The following is an 18,788-nucleotide window of genomic DNA, read 5'->3' as shown; positions in this document are numbered from 1 at the left end:
TGGTCAACTGGAAAAGCTGTTAGACCTGGGTAATGCTAAGCTATGGCAGAAAGAATGCACAGCTAGTTTCAGGGAAGGTTTCAGGTTGTGGGGGCTGGTTTCCACACCCTGCTACCTGCAAAGTATACAACTTATGTTGGGTTGCAAAGTGGAATAGGTATTGGCTTGGGAGAAAGTCAGGCCAGTTTGAATGTGATCTTTGCACTGACAAGCCAAGTCATTCTAGGAAAGTCATGTGACCTCTCTGAGCTTTAGGGATGTCATTCCAAAGTGAGATGATACACTGTCTCGTGGGCTGGCAAGCAGGAAGCACTCTATCCGCCTCTTTACTCTTTTCTCCCTCTTTTCCTCGTATTCTTCCCCACCCGTTTTCACTCCTTCTCTTACTTGTGTTTCATAAACAAGTTACACTCCAGGCATAAATGCATTTCTTTCTTCTCACTTTAGTCTTTTCCTGGTTACTTTTATGCATCCCTATACTCTAGAGTTTCCCTGGGCCCGAGAGGAAGCTCCAAGACCCTTGATCCTTCTCCATTAAAGGATCTATCTGAGCCAGCCCTTGCGAGCCAAAGTCAAACTCTCAGTTCCCTAGAGCCCTGCTCTGGCCCATCTTGTCCTGTTAGCATGAAAATCTACATAGGGGGGGCCTCCCCTGGTGGCGCAGCAGTTGAGCGCTGGGCTGCGAAGCTGCCTGCAGCCTCTGCAGCGCCGGTTCGATCACCCGTCACTGGCGAGGGTCCCACATGGCGCGACAGACCTCTCCTGCCATGCCCGCTGCTCCCTCAGCAGTGCATTTCGTCAACTGTCTGTTCTGCTCCCCACTCTGGCTCTGGTGAATTCTCTCACCCTCCTGTGCTTCTGACTATACCCAGTGCTTGTATAAATAAATAGTCTAAAAAAAATTAAAAAAAAGAAAATCTACATAGGTTAAAGGTTTTTTCTGCAGAAGAGGAAGGTGTAATAATGTTGCTGTACTCTATCCTTTCTACCAAACTGCCAATTTAGTATGGGGAAGGGAATTAGGCAGATTTCTCTATATTACTCCCTTATTTCTGGAACACAGGTTGAGGTAGATCTTCCTGTAGGTCAGAAGGATATAGGTTCAGATTTCCCAATAAATTAAAATCCACACCCAAAAGTTCACTACTGATCAACTTTCACCTTGTCTAGTTTCCAATAACAAACTTTGGTCTCTTTCTTGTCTTTGGTCCAATGGTACCAACAAGAGGAAACAGAGAAATGACCAAGTCTGAAGACAATGTAAAAGAATAGCAGATAAATAGGGCAAATAAATATAATGGCCCACATAGATCTAAATTGCCCAGAGGATTGAGTGGGTAAGACTCTAGTTGGTGGGACTGAAGATTGAAGGTCAGTGGTATTAACCACTTCCTGAGACTACAGACAAGACACCAGACACACCCTTTTCTATTTTTTGATTCCCTTCTTTTTCTAAGATCGGGTTTCTCTCTGAGTATTGATTCCTATGCACAAAACTTGGTGTTGCAGGGAATAACAGATGCAGTTGGTGCCTCACTGCATATTCCCTTGGGTCTTACCATTTCAGTGCAGGCTGTTCCGTGCCCATCTGCCAGCATCTGCATATTTGGGATCTTCTGCCTATGTGTAGAGCAGATCAGAAGTGTTCTTCTAGAATTACCATGATTTTCTGCCCTCTTCACCCTTCCTTCAATGCTGCTCAGGCTATACCTCACTCTCATGCTAAGCTAGCTCGGCCATCATGTCCCTCGCCACCACCTCATCAGCCACAGTGAGATGTTCTCCAACATCCACAAGAGTCAGCGAGATCATGGATGGGCTGTGCCTGGAAGTGGAGGGGGAGAGGGTCAGTACAACTGAGGGGAACACTGATGATTGCCTCATTAATGGAAATGCCTCCACTGATGTTTCCACAGGCAAAGGCACCACAAGCACAAGAATCACAGGTATTAATATTGTCAGGACTCATCAATTGCAATGAACCTGCTTCACAAAAGAAGCCTATAAGAAGTGCACCAAAGATTATTATAAGAAATCAGTTAAAGATACACTTGAAGAACAGAGACCAAAAAGAATGAAACCTTTCAGGACAGGAGCTACAGAACAAATCACAGCCTTGCTAATTTTTAAAGCTACCAGTTCTTTATTGGTAAACACATGAATCAGATGGTATGGTTGCTTTGCTGGACAACGTGAAGATGGGGTGACCCCAGATATGATTTCCCTTATGGGTGGCTTAGAAATGGAAAGTGTTAACGAATTTGGCAGTAACTTTGCATCCATCTCGTGTCATTATAACTGGCTGCTCTTTTCATCTACACGGCACCGGAACAGATAAATGGGACCAATGTCATCTTGAGCTCTTCACTTATTTTTGACCTTGATTTCTTGGAATGGAGGCATTATTTTTAAGAAAAATCATATCTTGTTGGTTATCTAAAAATAAAGTGCATTTGAACTCATTTGAGAGAAGGCCTTTTAGTTTTATATTTGTCATCGTGTTGCTGGAAAAGCTGGAACCTGCTTGTAGAACACTACTAGAGAGACTGTCTTCAGATAACTTCTACAGTCTGCCCTTATGATTGAAATATATATTAAAAAAAAAAACAAGAATCAACAATCTTAATTCTGAGTTGAAGCAAAGGAAAAAGACTATGCTTGTAGCTGTGCCAACATTTGAAGTGAATTTCCTACACACTTCATCACCTATAAAAGGAAGTAGTTAACTCTGGGAGAGATTACCTCCAGAATAAAAAGAGAATGGTACAGTTGGGGTAAGGTATGATCTGAGTTTATTTATCATAAATCAAATAGAACCAAGTTCTAAAGAAACCTAGACCTCTTGGAATGCTTATGCCAAATGCCCTGGGAAGTTAGCAAACTGGCCTGTTCTGCTGCCTGTTTCTGTCTGACTTAAAGTGGTGTGCACATTTTAAATGGTTGGGGGAAAATCAAAGTTTATGGGATAATGAAAATCGTGTGTCCAGTTTTACTGACACAACCATGTTAATGTATGGATTGACTATCTGACTCTGCAAAAGGAGACGTATATCAGATTTTAGGATCCTAAAATAACTGTGGCCCTTTGCAGGAAAGGTGCATTAAAGATGAAATTATAGATGAATGTGGAACAAATGAGGGCAGAGGGAAAAACAACTGTTGTGTTGCTATATCTGAAGAGGCTGTGCGTATCAGAATAAAAAATAAAAATGCATCTGACAGACCTGGGGAAGTTACTGCTTGCTGCTTCTGTTTTCCATTACAGAAACCTTGTAAGAATTGTCCTTGTGTTTTCTGTATGTGTAATTTTGGCAGCCAAAATTGAATGGGGGAATACAAAAAATAATAATTTTTGCAACTCAAATAACCTTCTAAATAGCATAGAACCTCTCTGATCTGAGAGAGAGAGAGAGAGAGAGAGATAGAGAGAGAGAGAGGATTAACCGAATAGCATTCCTTCCCAGGAGTCATGAACCCAAGGTGTGGTAACTCAGTGTGCACAAACTGATATCCAGAGTTCCCCAGTGGGACTGAGCTCCAGCGACCCATGCAGTCACTAACGTGATGACAAATCCTTCACTGGTTTCCTGCCCTGCCCTGCCTCACTTCCACATGCCTTCCTCGGGGTCTCTTGGCATTGTCTCTTAAGAGAACTACTTGCCTCAAACCCTTGTCTCTTGGTTTGCATCTAACTCGAATTAAGACACAAGGAATCTGGGGGGGCGGAGCAACATGGCGGCGAGGAGACACTGCGAGTAAGATCTCCCATTAAAAAAAGTTAATAGGGAGGAAAAGCGGCAGGTCCCAGTGAGAACTGGGACACGGAAGATAAACGGACGACTCCAGCAAACTACCCGAAGAAGAAAGTTGCCATAAAAGAGGACCAGAAGGGAGGGAAGCGCAGAACCCTGCTCCCCTCCCCCGCCCACAGAGGCGGCACTCTCCGACCCGCAGAGAGGAGGAAACAACAAACCAAAACAGCCAACAAGAACAAAGGATGCAGCAAGCGGTCTGTGAGTGGAAAGGAACTATTGCAGCCACCACACCCCGTGAACGGGAGCTGTGGAGAACCCTGCAGGATCCGCCGCGGAGGGGAGCTCCAGACGCCATTAAAGAGAGCCCCGCCCCCCCAGGAGGAGGCCAGCACCAGCACACAGCCCCGGCCGCCGGTAAGCCTGCTCAGAAAGCGGCGCGGATCCGGATCGGATCGCAGCTGCCCAGGTCCCCGCGCCTGCGACCTAGGCTTGCGGGGAGAAGCGTGGAGGCCCTCCCTGAGTGAGCAGGAACAAGGCGCCCAGGCAGGGGAGCGGGATTCAAAAGGCGCCCTTCCCGCGCCACTGATCTGGGCTACAGCCCGCGTCCTGGAACTGAGGACTTTGGAACTGAGACCCGGGGCACGAAATTAGGGGCATGGGTTCCCCACGACGGTGGGGCACAAGGCAGACACAGCACCCAAAGCCGTTGAGGTGTACCCTACCATCCCCGCTCTGCTCCCTGTCCCACGGGGTGGAAAATCAGCTCCCCAAGGGCTCTAGGAGAGATCTCTGGCGCCACCTAGCGACTTGAAGCCAGCAGAGGCTCCTGAAGGAGCTAGTGGCCAGCTGGGGAGTTAGCCCACGCCGGGCCCCTTCCGAACAAGTAGTCTGAGCCCACAGGGAGAGCGAGCACCCACAGCCGGGGCAGACCAGGCGCGCAGAAGAGTGTGCCTGAGACTGGACGCGCAGGGAGTGTGTCCCACATCACCATTTTAGAACAGGGACATTTCTTCAGTAAAGACTACCTGCAGAAGGCTTCCTCAGGAGCCAGAGGCGAGCGGGGGAAGTTCGCCCACGCCAGACCCCCTCTGGCCTGCAGTCCAAGCCCAGAGGGGAGCAGGAACCCACCGCCGGGGCAGACCAGGCGCACAGGGGAGTGTGTCCCCACATCGCATTTTAGAACAGGGACCTTTCTCCAGTAAAGACTGCTTGAAACTGACAGATGACTCCTGGAGGAACCAGAGGGGAACAGAGAAGCCCACCCAAGATGCCGGCCAGTCCCAACAACACAGTGTCCCAACGCATACGGCAAATTAGAAAACAGACAGTAGGGAGGAGAAGAACCACACGCAACCTAGCAACTCTCCAGAGAAAAAGCACACCACAAAAAGAAAGCCAGCCCCCAGATTGCAAAGACAATAACTTGGAAGAATTTCTGAGCCTTCCAGAAAGAGAATTTAAAATTGCCGTGATTAAAAAACTGACAGAAGTCATAAAGGAAAACAATGATAAGGGAAAAATAATCAACGATCAGAAGAATGCAATTGAGTCCCTAGAGAGGGAAAACAATGGTCAGAAGAAAGAAATTGAGTCCCTAAAGAGGGAAGTAAAAGAAATGCAGGAGATCAAAGAATTAATGGAAGAACTAAAGAATTCTGGGAAAAGCAATGAAAGCAGAATAGATGAAATGGAAGAACGAATAAGTAATCTTGAAGACACAGAAATAAAAAGAACCAAAACAGAAAAGGAAAGAGAAGTACGAAGGAAAAAGAACGAAGAAAGACTTCGGGAACTATCTGACTCCATGAGGAAAGGAAATAAAAGAGTTATAGGAATACCAGAAGGAGAGGAGAGAGATGTAGGAACAGAGAAAATATTCAAAGAGATAATTGAAGAGAACTCCCAAATGTGAAGAAGGAGCTGAAAATTGATATACAAGAAGCAAGAAGAACACCAAACTTCCACGACGAAAGGAAAAATACAGCAAGACACATAATAGTAAAGCTCCCAAGAATCCAGGACAAGGAAAAAATAATGAAGCTGGCAAGAGGGAAGAAACAGATAACATTCAAAGGAAAACCAATCAGGCTGACATCAGACTTCTCCGAAGAAACACTACGGGCAAGGAGAGAGTGGAGGGACATAGTCAACAGACTCCAAGAAAACAGATGCCAACCAAGAATACTCTATCCCGCAAAGCTCTCCTTCCTCTTTGAAGAAAGAATATGGACCTTCCCAGACAAACAGAAACTCCGGAATTTCATTGCAACTAAACCCCCACTCCAAAAAATACTACAAGGAGTCCTAAAGCCAGAACCTCAGAGGGACGAATAACAATGAAAGAAGGCCAAAAAAAAAAAAAGTTATTAAAAGAATAAATAAATAAAATCAAAGGAAAGACAAACACAATGGCAAATACAGATGTTAACATATCAATATTAACTCTAAATGTAAATGGACTAAACTATTCAATAAAATGACACAGAGTTGCAGCCTGGATTAAAAAACAAAACCCAACCTTTTGCTGTCTCCAGGAAACACATTTAGCTACAAAAGATAAAAATAGGCTCAAAGTTAAAGGATGGAAAACAATCCTACAAGCAAATGGACCAAAAAAGAAAGCGGGAACAGCTATACTTATATCAGATAAAACAGATTTCAAACTCAAAAAGATAAAAAGAGACCCCAATGGTCACTACATTATGATCAAGGGGACAATACTTCAAGAAGAAATAACACTCATTAACATATACTCACCAAAGGAAGGAGCACCAAAATATATCAGACAACTGTTGTCCTCTCTGAAAACAGACATCAGAGAAAACACATACGTAGTGGGAGACTTCAACACACCACTATCAACAATGGATAGATCAACAAGACAAAAAATAAGTAAAGAAACCAAAGCTCTAAATAAGGACCTAGAGCAATTGGGCTTAACAGACATCTATAGAACACTAAACCCCAAAAAAACGGAGTACACATTTTTCTCAAGCGCACACGGATCATTCTCCAGGATCGATCACATACTGGGGCACAAGACAAACATCAACAGATACACCAAGATTGAAATCATATCAACCATCTTTTCTGACCATGAAGGCATCAAACTAGAAATAAACCATAAAAAGAAGGCAAGGAACTTTCCTACCTCATGGAGATTAAAACCACACTACTGGAAGACCACTGGACTAATGAGGAGATCAAAGAAGAAATTAAAAAATTTTTTGAATTGAACGACAAGGAGGACACCAATATCCTAAATGTATGGGATGCAGCAAAAGCAGTAATAAGAGGAAAATATATAGCAATAGAAGCTCATATCAAGAAACAAGAAAGAACGCAAAGAAACAACCTAATCTCGAAGCTCAAAGATCTAGAAAAAGAACAACAAAAAAACCCCAAAACCAGTAGAAGAAAAGAAATAATAAAAACCAAAGCAGAAATAAATGAAATTGAAACTAAAAAAACAATCCAAAAGATCAATGAAACCAAGAGCTGGTTTTCTGAAAAAATCAATAAAATAGACAAACCCCTAGCCAGGCTCACAAAGGAAAAAAGGGAGAAAGCACAAATAAACAGGATCATCAATGAAAGAGGAGAAATCACAACGGACACAGCAGAAATCAAAAGAATAATCAGTAACTACTATGAACAGTTATATGGAAACAAGTTTAACAATCTAGAGGAGATGGACAAATTCCTACAACTCTACAATCACCCAAAGCTAGATAAAGAAGAAATAGAACACCTAAACAGACCAATTACAATTAGCGAAATTGAAATGGTAATAAAAAACCTCCCAAAAACAAAAGCCCAGGACCTGATGGATTTACAAATGAATTCTACCAAACATTCAGAGACGAATTAGTGCCTATCCTTCACAAACTCTTCCAAAAATTGAGAAGGAAGGGACAATACCAAACACGTTTTATGAAGCCAACATTACACTAATACCAAAACCGAACAAGGACAACACAAAAAGGAAAACTACAGGCCAATCTCCCTAATGAACACTGATGCAAAAATCCTCAATAAAATTTTAGCTATCAGAATCCAACAATGTATCCATAAGATAATTCACCACGACCAAGTTGGATTCATTCCAGGGGCACAAGGATGGTTTAACATCCGAAAATCAATCAACGTTATCCAACACATCAACAAAAAGAAATATAAAAACCATATGATAATATCAATAGATGCTGAGAAAGCTTTCGACAAAGTGCAACACCCATTCATGATAAATGCCCTTGAAATTCTTGGGATACAAGGAACATACCTCAACATCATAAAGGCCATCTATGACAAGCCAACAGCCAGTATCATTCTCAATGGTGAAAAGCTGAAAGCAATTCCATTAAGATCTGGAACAAGACAAGGATGTCCACTCTCACCATTGCTTTTCAATATAATACTGGAAGTCCTAGCCAGGGCAATAAGACAAGAGAAAGACATCCAAGGAATCCAAATAGGAAAAGAAGAAGTCAAACTATCACTATTTGCAGACGATATGATATTATACATAGAGAACCCCAAAAACTCCACAGAAAAGCTAATTCAACTCATCAATCAGTTCAGTAAAGTGGCAGGATACAAAATCAACACGCAAAAGTCAGTAGCCTTCCTATACACAAACAATAAATCTGAAGAAGAAGAAATCAAAAAGACCATCCCTTTTGTTATTGAAACAAAAAAAATCAAATATTTGGGAATAAATCTAACAAAAGAGGTAAAGGACCTATACAAAGAAAACTATAAAACACTGTTAAAAGAAATAGAAGAAGACACAAAGAAATGGAGAGACATCCCCTGCTCATGGATTGGAAGAATAAACATTATTAAAATGGCCATCCTTCCAAAAGCAATATACAGATTCAATGCTATTCCAATCAAAATTTCAATGTCATTCTTCAAAGAAATAGAACAATTATTGATGAAATTCATATGGAATCACAAAAAACCCCGAATAGCCAAAGCTCTCCTGAAAAAAAAAGAAGGGAATGGAGACATCACACTCCCAGACTTCAAACTATACTACAAAGCCATAATCATCAAAACTGCATTGTATTGGAACAAGAACAGACATACAGACCAATGGAATCGAATAGAAAATCCAGAAATAAACCCACAGATTTATGGTCAACTAATCTTTGACAAAGGAGCAAAGAATATGCATTGGAGCAAAGAAAGTTTGTTCAATAAATGGTGCTGGGAAAACTGGGTCGCTACATGCAAAAGAATGAAGCTTGACCACCACCTCACACCATACACAAAAATCAACTCAAAATGGATTAAAGAACTAGACATAAGACCTGAAACCATAAAATATATAGAAGGAAATATAGGCGAAACACTACGTGATTTGCACATCAAAGACATCTTTACAGACACATCACCCAAAGCAGTGATAGTGAAGGCAAAGATAAACAGCTGGGACTACATCAAATTAAAGAGCTTTTGCACAGCAAAAGAGACAATAACAAAAACAAAGAGAAACCCCACCAACTGGGAGAACATTTTTGCACCCAACACTAATGATAAAGGACTGATTACAAAAATCTGCAAAGAGCTGATGAGACTCAACAACAACAAAGAAAATAATCCAGTCAAAAAATGGGCAGAAGAGCTTAAAAGAAACTTCTCTGAAGAGGAAATGCAAATGGCCAACAGGCATATGAAAAAATGTTCAACATCACTTGCCATCAGGGAAATGCAAATCAAAACTACCATGAGATACCATCTTACACCAGTGAGAATGGCACATATTAAAAAAACTAGCAACAACAAATGTTGGCGAGGGTGTGGAGAAAAAGGAACTCTTCTGCACTGTTGGTGGGAGTGCAAACTGGTCCAACCACTATGGAGAGCTGTGTGGAGATTTCTGGACCTACTAAACATAGAGCTTCCATATGATCCAGCAATTCCACTCCTAGGTATTTACCCAAAGGACACAGAAACATCAATTCCAAAGAACACCTGCACCCCTATGTTTATAGCAGCACTGTTTACAATAGCTAAGCTTTGGAAACAACCCAAATGCCCAAAAATAGATGACTGGATCAAGAAGATGTGGTACATATACACCATGAAATATTACTCAGCATTCAAAAAAGATAAACACATGCAATTTGCAGCAACATGGATGGCGCTGGAAGGGATCATGCTCAGCGAAATAAGCCAAAAAGAAAAAGAAAAATACCGGATGGTCTCACTCATAGCAGGAATCTAGAAAACTTAAATAAGGGACCAGGAAAATGAATAACTATAAGAAAGTGAAAATCAAAATCAACAAAAAACTATGAACCAGAGTCACTTTTAGGGGGGCGGGGGCGGGAGGGGAGGGATTGGGGTCAGAATGGGGGGGCTGCAATTGTATGGGGAATATAACAATAAAATTTATAATAAAAATAAATAAATAAATAAATAAGCAGAGTAAAAAAAAAAAAAAAAAGACACAAGGAATCTCAGCTTGTATTGTGGTCACTACTTTCTGTCAGAATATGGTGTCCGCTGCTCTGCTGAGCTTATCAGCACAGCATAAGTCCCAATCCTGGAGCTGCTCATGGGAAAACCTTACTATTTCAGCCTAGAATGAGTTAATTTTCTTTTCATGTACAGTCTTCCAGTGCAGACAAAACAAACTAAGCTCTTAGAGCAGGTATGTTTGCATAGAAGAGATAAATTTATTAGTGCCCATTGAATTAGGAAGGAAGTTGACTGCCTTGCTTCTCTCAGCCTCTGTTCTAAATGATGATTCATGTCCTAAGTGGCTTTGGATAAAAGCCCTTGGGATGGATATGACGAACAATGGCTTAGATAGCAGTGACTTCTAAAATTCCAGTTGTGGGGAAGGTTAAGGGGTGGAGTAATGTTATCAAAGTTCAATTACCCAGCAACTCTGAGTGTTTTGAAACAAGGGATTGAATTTTTTTTTTTTTTAAGATTTGGTTTTTATTTTTTTATGCATATAAGAACTGGGTATAGGCCAGAGTTGCAGGGGTGTGAGAGGACTTACCAGAGACAGCGTGGGGAACAGGACAGGTGGAGATACTGAAATACACTGCTGAGGGGAACAGTGGGTGAGACAGGAGAGGTCTGCTGCACCATGTGCATCATCTCCCTGGCCAGGGATCGAACTTATGCCTCATGCCGCAGTGGCTGGCAACAGCTTGATAGCTCTCAGACCTTAACCCAGGGAGGCCCAGGATTGGATTTATTATGGAAATTGGACATTACCTAATTGTGGGAGGAGCTAGAAAGTGGAATTCTGGGTCATACCTGCTTCCTTTACTCAAAGACATGCTTTCCAAATGTAAACTTTTGCAGTAATCTCAAGATGCTTGATTTGTCTGTTCTGAGCTAGATATAATAACAATATCATTCTTTCATTCATTTTCACTATGAGATAAAGCCTCCCCTGCCTCCACGGACCAATCATGTGCCCTCAACATCACAACAAGAAACACTTACTAGTATAGTTGTTTGCTGTCTGCCTGCCCCGCTAGAATGTAAGCATCATCTCATGTGGCCATACAACAATCCTATGAAGAACATTGTACAGATGAAGAAACTGAGATTTTAAAATGTTGGATGCCTTAGCTAAGATCACCAAGATAATATGTGGAAAAATCCATTATCTGCTGTCATGAACAGTCATGAGAACAGGTAAAATATAACTCCCACAAAAAGTTAGAATTCTGCTTTTTTAGTGTTTTCCCTTAAGTATTTAAATGATAGCTGTACTGAAATCCCTCCTGCCTGCAGGTCTATGGATAGAAGCAGACCTACTTTTCAGAATCATCGACCAGCATATCTAAAGCGCTTCTCTAAATAGCTGTTAGTAAGAAAAATGCAAATGAGAATGTCTAATTGCAAATTGCTCCAGCCCCGTTTTCAGACCTCCTGTGGTGATTGAGTCAAACTTCCTCCTGAACAGACAGATGTGCAGGCTCCTCTACTGTAGAGCTTAGTGGCTCCCTTGGCAGAGAACCAAACCAACCACTTCAGGACACTCATGACTGTAGTCCCTGCTAGAACTCACCCATCTTGGCGCAGCTATGAGCAGGAGCCCCCAGTGTCTGCTGAGATGCAGTACCTAGGGCCTGGCTTCCTTTGTAATCACAACCATGTTCTCATGTTACTAGATCAGTGAAATAAAATTAAAGAGGAACCAAGATGTGGGCCTCCCTGGTGGCACAAGGGGTTAAGATGCAAGCTATGATGCTATCCACAGCCTCTGCAGCAAGAGTTCGATCCCCAGCCAGGGCCAGGGAGCTACCCACATGGTGCAGCAGACCTCTCCTGTCTTGCCCGCTGCTCCTCTCAGCAGTGTATTTCAGTCAGTCTGCCTGTTCTGTTCCCTGCTCTGTCTCCCACCCACTGCATCTCTGGCCTATACCCCAGTTCTTGTACGCATAAATAATCTTTAAAAAAAAAAAGAGGTACCACGATGTATGTGATTGCCCCCCCCACACCCATGTGTCCTTGCAGACTATACAGTGTGTAAGTGGCTAGAGACACCAGGTCCTCCAAAAATGAAAGCACAATTCAGCCATGCCTTGTGTCTTGGTGTTCATGTAGGACTTTCCTATGTTAGGTTACCAAATGAAATTGGGATTTTTGTAGGTAAAATACATGGATAATATAGTTTAATCTAATGCATCACCAGACCCAGCAAGGTGGAGCTGGGCCCTTCTCCAGGAGGCCAGGCGAGTGAAGGCCTCAAGCTCAGAGAAAATCTGGCAGATCACAGAGGCAGGATTTCATGGACAGGGTATAGGGGCAGGATCCACAACTACAACTGGGACATAAATATGAAAAAAAAAGTGTTATTTGGTGGGAAGGACTGGGCTGAGAACAGGGCAAGCAGCACATGTAATTAGCTTTGTTTTGAGGATCCTGACCAAGCCTGCTATCTTGGGCTTCATTAAACTATGGCTGACAGAAGGCATCCTGGCATCAGGGAACAACATCAGACTCAGGCTGTTTGAGGAGAGGTGTCAGAGGCATGGAGTTAGTGGATCAGTGACCCTCCAGATGGGACACCGGCGCCCCCTAGAGGTGGAAGGCAGGAAAAATGTCAGAGAGGATGGGGCAGAGACTTCAAGGAAAGGCAGGGCAGATGTTGAATTTTTCCAGGAAGCAGGTGGTGAGGGTATGGATGGGAACCCTGGGAGAGGGTAGTATGGAGTGGCTTCTGGACTGTGAAGTGTTCGGAAGGACCAGGACAAAATGCCCCTCTTCAGTGGGCACACAAGAATTGCATAAAAATCAGGAAATCTGTTCTCTTGATTCAGGCTTGTCTTCCTTCAGCTGTGTTCCTGGCAGATTGCTCAAGTTCTCTGCACCCCAGTTTTTTCATCTATAAAATGGGAACATTTGGTCAAATTTGCCAGGCAGAGAATGGATTGCTCATCTGAGACTAGGTCATTGGGGAAAAGAAAGTGACTTTTTTTTTCTTTAATTTATTGAATAGTTGTTACTGTTTTATAAGTACAGCCCCCAGAAACAGTTACCACAGTGTATCCACTACCAAGACACACAGAGTCCACCACCAGTGATCCCATAGCATTTTAATTTATCCCATTTCAGGATAACGTTTTAGGGGATAATTTCAGAAAACAAAGCCATGGCACTGAACGTTTTTAAATCCAAGTAGACTTCTTAGCATCCTAATTTTGGCATCTGAATACCATCACATTTGCTGGGATTGCCTTTGTTCATTGCTGGCTGTAGTGAAGCACAGGAGCCTGACTGAAGGAACACTAAAGAGTCCTTTGGACTCTTTAAAAAAAAATGACATCTGCATGGCCAAAGGTGATATAAATCAACTATATAGAGTGACTACCATAACAGTTATTTCTGAAATTCCATTTAGGGAACTGTAAGCTCTGTTTTCAAAAAGCAGAAGAGGTGCCCTAAACTGTAGTCCATTCATTCCCCAGAGGAAAGTCGCAGCACCTTCAGTTTGAGATTCAGAGCCACCTCCATAATTGGCATTCTGCAGATGCTGTAGCTGGTGCTAAAAGTCTATTTCTAAGAGGCATGTAAGTAATCTTGGATTTATGTGTATAATAAGTTAAAGCCCAAAGTGATACACAAGAAAACTAAATAAGGTGCGGCAGCCTCTGCCGCTGAACACCAGTGAACTTACTGGAAAGAGGGAGGCTTTCACTCAGACACATCAGAGTGAGTAAGACCCCCTTCCCCTGTGCGCTGGACTGGACAGTCAATGACGGGTAAGATTGGGGGCAGACTAAAGAAGGCACTGGCCAGCCTCATGTCTGTGACTCCTGACGACCTAAGACAGGCGCAGTCCCCGAGGGGCTTCATCATGATAAACTTTGGCGTTCAGATCAAACAAGGCACACATGCCTATAAGCCTAATTTAGGCAACAAGCCCACAGTAATTAACCCCTCCTTTGATGGAAACAAGGCTGCTAAGAACGTCACCTGCAAACAAGCCTGATGGAATTACCTACAAAGCAGTTTTACCATTAATCAGATAGTCATTGTTTCAGAAATAGTAACAACTTAGCAACCTGCCTACAATCATACTACTTTTTCACTTACTTTGCTTTTTCTTTATATGTGTACAATCAGTTTCAGGAAATGCATGATAAAGAAAATAGTGTGTGGCAATAGTAGTTTTATAATAATCATAATACTTCTCACATGAGACAACACCATAAAAATCAAAATGCTTACGTAGAGAATATATTGCTCGTGATCACTAAAAGTAGAAGGTGCCAGTAGGTAAATATCAATGTTTTTGATCATTGTGGTTTTGGGATACGAATCAAGAAAAGCTAGCTTAAAGAATGCTGTTCGGTGTAAGCTAAAATGATTGTGTAGATTCAGTACCTGGAGATTGTTTACTGTGCCATGTCATGGAATGGCGATCACATGAACATGAATAACAAAGTAGATGTCTTATGCCTCACAAAGTATTTTATGCTGAGAAAGAATTAAATTGTATGAAATCATCTATTGTTGGAAATGGTATAAAAGTGTATGATGATTTTGAGCAAATTACATTCAGATCTTCACTCTTGAAGTGTGTCTGTCTGTCATTTATGCGCCAATTCCTTGAGCATCCTCACAGTTTCTCAATCCTGAGACAGTCCTACAAGTCTACCGCTGCGTTAGTCCGCGGCAATAAGGTACTGTGTGTACAAAAAAAATGCCCTCTTCATTTAGAAATCAAATAGATCATAATTTTCAAAATATTTAAGCATCATATATATTATAGCTGCTCATACTATCTAATTTACAAAAGTACAGATTTAATACAGAAAGCCTGAGGAAAGAAACACAAAGGAAAACGCAGCTCCTGGCCACCATCCAGAGTTAAGCATTATCAAAATTTTAGTATCCAAATCTCCGATCTTTCATTCATGCCAAAAATATTTATTGAGTGCCTTCTACGTGCCAGGCACTGTCCAATGTGGTAAGGAGATGGCAATGATGCCCTGGGCTCCGTTTCTCTTTTCCGCCTGTGCTACGCTACTCTTTCCTAGGCACATTTGTGGTGGAGGAGACAGGTGTTGTGAGAAGAGACAGGTGTTGGCCTCAGTCCAGCCTTACAGATTTGGTGCAGGGATTAGGATGAATAAATGCAAAGGAACAGGGAGTGAGCCTCGCACTTCGCAGGTGTTCAATCAATAATAGCTATTGTTACTTTTTTGTTACTGTTATTTTTATGTGAGGGTTCTTATTACCAATTGCAGCTAATTTTAGTTCTACTTCTGTAATTGTTTCAAATGTATTTTTCAGTACTTAATCTCCATCCCTGCACTTCCTAAGAGGACTGTGTCCTTCAATGTGTTTCTAAAGTTCTTGCTAGTGGTTATTTATGTTCTCCAAAAAAATCAGCTCCTCTTGTAATTTTCAGGGTTGGGATATTTGGGGGGGTGTTGTTTTAGCAGCTTATTGGATACTACTCTGCCTGCTCAGCCAGTCCTTCACCTTCTCCCCATTATGGAGGTGGGGATTGGGGTAGATGTTACACTTAAATCCTTTGAGAAGAACAGTGATCCCAGGTGAGTAATTCAGCTAAACAGTGAAGGATTATCCCAAGGGAAAAAACAGGTTTTAAAATATATTTTGCTATCCTCCTGTACTGTCAACTAGACATTAGTTTAACTGTGTAGTAATCATTCATGGGGGAAGGGGAAGGTTGCCTTTGGGAGAGGACACAGTCTCCCACACATTTCCAGAGTGACGTTCCTTGGCCAAAAGCAGTTTTTCTCCAGAGAAGAGGGCAGCTGAAAGGCAGCAGCAACTAACATCCACAACAACCAGGGAATGGGCCCACTGGCTACATTAAGGGGGCTCTGGCTACATTAAGGGGGCTCTGGCTATATGAAGGGGGCTACATTAAGGGGGCATAGTCAGCCACACCAGCTTGATGCATGGCTTCCATTCCTTTGAAATGAGCATAAAGGACAACTCAGTGTGTTCTTAAATGTTACTAGTTGGAAGTGATACAACTCAACTCTATAGAGTGACTACAACAATTATTTCTGGAATTCCACTTAGGGAACTGGACTCGCCACATGAAAGAGGGGAGACTCAGGGTCCTGGAGTGTAGACAGGTGTATGCTATATTAATAAGTGAATACTTTTGATATTACTCTAGAAAAGGAGGCAATGAAAAAGAACACAGTTAAGATTTTCATAGAATTTCCCCAGGTACCTCAATCTCCTTCCCCAACACTTGAAAGATTATTTGAAATATTTGGACAAATACTACTTATATAACAAAATATTTATGCATAATATCAACAATAAGCATATATTTTGGAAGTAGCCCCTAGGAATTTCTAGGTGACAAAAGCTAGCAAACAAAGTCACTTGATTCACATCTGACCTCATTCAGATCTTCCCTTGCCCATGAGCACAAAATTGTACCAGGCCACTTAGTTTGTCATCAGATGATCTTTATGGGTCCTAGTGTCACACAAGCTTCTTATTTGTTTTTTCTTCCATTGTGTGTTCCCATAGTAACAGCACCTTCCTGATTTCTTTAAGAAAGCTAGAGAGGCGTTTAATTCATTTCCCTGTTCTCTTCTTTTTATTGATCAACAAGATGCCTTAGACACTGGAAATACTCATGATACCACTGGTTTCTTACAAGAAAAGAAAAAAAGGTGCTTCTATACATTTTAGCTAAGATAACTTGATTCTAAGATTTCCTAAAATCAGTCTAATTTCAAATTACTAACCATTGTCCCCCAATTATTTATCAAGGCATGTGTTATCATGTTGAAGTCATAATGCTATCATTGCAATTTGGGCTGATCTCAAATAGAGATCCACTAATTTATCATGGGTTCTGATTCTATAGAGACGGCTGTCCCCATTGTGGAGATCTTTGGACATCAAAATGGTATTTGCTGTTCCTGATAACCAATTAATTAAATAGGCCATTAGGATAGGAGCAAAATGGTTAACATTATTAATTTCCTTATCATTATCGCACTGTAGCTAGACACATTAGTTGTCTAGCAACTGAAAAATGGAAGTATGGAAGTACAGTTATGTGACTGAGCTTCCAGTACAGAGAGAGACTGCACATTTCAACCTTGTTACCCTAACTTTGGAATGCTGTTTGAAAGTACAAATAATTAGAAGATAACAAATGAACACAAACATATGATCCTATTTTTAGTAGCTGAAGAGACAATCTGTAGGACATACTTCTCGGATTCCCTATCTTGATTGTTATCACTGAGTCAGCCACACAGTAGGATACCACTAAAAAAATCAAATGATTAAATGTTTCTCATAACATGAGCATTTATGAAGAAATGGTTGGAAGAAGTACAGAAAAGTAAAAGAGCTGATTAGAAATTGTTGCAAACCTATTTTTGTTTTCCACTGTCTGGTCGCATGTGGTAGCAACCATGGAGATAATGCTGATGGAACAGGTGGCAAAGCTGCTTGAGGCTCTTAACACTCCAATCTATCTTCACATTCAAAGCATACCTCATTTTTTTAGGCTACAATGTTTTTATTGTCTTACTTGTAGTACATGGGAATTTAATAGGTGTGCTATGCTGCTAAAAATTAATTATGGTAACATATTCTGAGAGGGTTTAAAACTGGGCATTCACTTACTGTGTCTAGAGACACAGAGGAATATGTAACAAACATTGCTCCTGCCTGCACAGGAATTTACATCCTAGTGGATGAAAGATGCCAAGGAAGAGGTCACAAAGGAATATAAAACTGCAAACCATGCTGAGCAAATGAAGAAGTAGTATTGAGAAGTGGCGTGGAGAAAATCTCCCCAAACAGGTGGGTGTGTTCAGGAGGAAGACATTTCAACTGAGTCTTGTAACATGAATAGGAGTTAATGAGTTAGAGAGTGAAGGGAAGAACATCTCAAATAGAGGGGACAGAATATCTGAAGACATACATTTTAGGAAGACTTTATGGATTTGAGAACTGAAATTGCAAGGAGCTGGAAGACCAAGAAGTGGAGTCACAGGAAAGGGTGGAGTTGAAGCTCTTTATAGGTTGTAAGAAGTTTGGATCTCAATGTAAGCAATGGGGAAATGATTGGAGAGTAGAGCTACAATTAGTTTTAAATCATTGTTGTTAGTAGAACAGATCCACTTTGAGCCCTGCTCCAGGTAGTACTAGAAGCCTCAGCTGCTATTGTCTCAAAGGCCAAAGTAAGAACATGGACCCTGAGACTGTAGGGGGGAAACATCACAAAGATAATAGAAGGAATGTCACTAAGGAAAATGTTTGGGAATCGTCAGTGCTCTGTTGTCTCATGAAGGAAAAAGTCTAAAAAAAAAAATAGTTCAGATAAGTAGAAAGATTTTATTTAAGTCACAAAATGAGATTCACAAAAATCATTACGTCATTATCAAAACAAGTCTGTAGCTCCCTGAGCTATTCTACTCTCTTATTTATTTCTTCTAAGACTCAGCTCTTTATAATATGCTGATGGCAAAGACAGAAATGTTTTGTTGAAACATCTGCCCTTCCACCTCCCCCAGCCATGACAGAGGGCTC

At 41.5% G+C, this 18,788-nt stretch overlaps 1 pseudogene; it reads left to right on the top strand.

Annotated features, from left to right (window-relative positions):
- Nucleotides 1–1,212: 1,212 nt before the first annotated feature.
- Nucleotides 1,213–2,338, top strand: LOC119237572 (translationally-controlled tumor protein-like; annotated as a pseudogene).
- Nucleotides 2,339–18,788: the final 16,450 nt, after the last annotated feature.

Source organism: Talpa occidentalis, unplaced genomic scaffold (genome assembly GCF_014898055.3).
Source record: "Talpa occidentalis isolate TD23 unplaced genomic scaffold, MPIMG_talOcc4v2.1 talOcc4.10, whole genome shotgun sequence".
Classification (NCBI taxonomy): Eukaryota; Metazoa; Chordata; class Mammalia; order Eulipotyphla; family Talpidae; genus Talpa; species Talpa occidentalis.
This window is presented reverse-complemented; position numbering and strand designations above follow the sequence as displayed.